Source organism: Wyeomyia smithii, chromosome 1, assembly GCF_029784165.1.
Source record: "Wyeomyia smithii strain HCP4-BCI-WySm-NY-G18 chromosome 1, ASM2978416v1, whole genome shotgun sequence".
Taxonomy (NCBI): Eukaryota; Metazoa; Arthropoda; class Insecta; order Diptera; family Culicidae; genus Wyeomyia; species Wyeomyia smithii.
In genome coordinates this window covers 2,904,171-2,905,940 of record NC_073694.1, presented here as the reverse complement: position 1 = coordinate 2,905,940, position 1,770 = coordinate 2,904,171, and positions in this window count along the sequence as shown.

Sequence of the window (1,770 nt, the reverse complement as noted above, 5' to 3'; positions counted from 1 at the left end):
AACCGAACAGAAATGTGTACTTAGCATGTATGCTAGTCTCTCCAAATACCCAGGTGTTTGTCCAAATCAATATAATAAAACCCAAAATATTTGTTTTTTATAAGTTAACTCAAAATGGGATAAGTTGTGTTTCCGGCAAAATCCGGTTGAACGGCTTATATTACGTGAAAGTGCTAATATTTTGGTTATAATGGTGAAGAAAAACCTTCCGGATGCTTCCTTTTATCGCTATGTGTAAATAATCAAGAAATTCTTATTTTTTCGCTTCTTGGATAGTTGTAGCCTTGGTTACCCAAATGAAACTTTGTCAAACGACTGAAATGTGCACTGAAAAGTCATTTCATGATAAATTCAAGTATTTGGATGAGTTTTGACCCGACTATGACTGAATTTAAATTTCATTATAATAAATGTCATCCATCACTTTAAGGTGGATTACTCTATGCAAAAAATTATCCAAATCCAATCATTTGTTTTTATTATCACAATATGATACGTTTTCAGTGCGCTCTTTCGAAATGGGAAATCCTCTACAATGCAGCTGATTATTTTCCTTTTCGTGGTTTTCCTGACTTGCATGGAACATTACGGTGGATCGTGGAAACTTCTCTAATCGAAACACCACTTTTTATTGCTTGGAGACACTCAGTAACAGCTGCTTCAGTATATTTTCCACCAATTTTCGGCGTTTTTCGCATTTTAGTTACAACTTGTTACAATAACACGATTATAACATATCTATGGTAACTATGATTCGCTGTGTATAAAAGTCAGTTTAAGGTACTCAGCAAGATAGCGTGCTGATCGCTCTCGTTCGAATTAATGTCGAAATAAGGAAAACCGTACTTATTTACCATTAATTTGACCACTAATTTTTTCAAATTTTAAGTGTTTTTCTAGTGAAATTGATTGTTTATCTTTTAAAGACACTTTTATTCTACCCATTCATCAAAAATCTGGTAATTTTCGCTCGAAAAGAACAGATGGAAAAGGTAGTACACCTACCGGTTCTACGCAAGACTTAGCGGTGGCTGAATCATTGTTGGTACGCTGCCAGCTTGGCTCGTGGGTAACGGTTTCAGGAAAGAATTTGATTCCTGAAGAGGTGAGTAAAAACTCCAACCTGTCTTAATATCAGTTCAAAGAAAAATGAAAAGCATCAGACTTTTTTCGGATGACGATAAGAAACTAAGAGAGACAATTGAGTTTGATAAATTTTCCATGAAAGGTAATTAGCTAACTTGCAAAAAAAAATTAGCGGCCTTCCAGCACTTAAGCGAAACATTCGCCATAGACATGTTTTTAAGTTCTTTCTTCGTTCCATTTATCAATCCCTTCTTAGTTTTCGCGACAAATTTGTTGGAGTAGCTCTTACGTTTCAGGTTTACCCACAATTTCTCGATGGGATACAGCTGGGGGACGTTGGGCAGGTTCGGCGACTTGCTTACCACATCGATATTCAGCCGCTCCATCTCCTCCAACGATCGCTTCGAGTAGCGGACTGACGCCAGATCCGGCAAGAGCATCGCGTTCGACGCAACTTCACGGCCAGTTCGGAGTAAAAAAGAAAGGCTTCGAAATCCCCTTCCTGCTGATTGTCAGGCATAGCAGCACCTTTCCCTTGTAGAAGACTGAACCACTGCGACCATTGTTTGATCTATTGTGGTATAAGCACCTTCTAGGGAACCCTTACTAACACGCAGAGAATCCTAAGTAAGAATCCCTAGGATACCTTTAACTCGCTGACGGAATCGTGAAAGGAATCGCAAA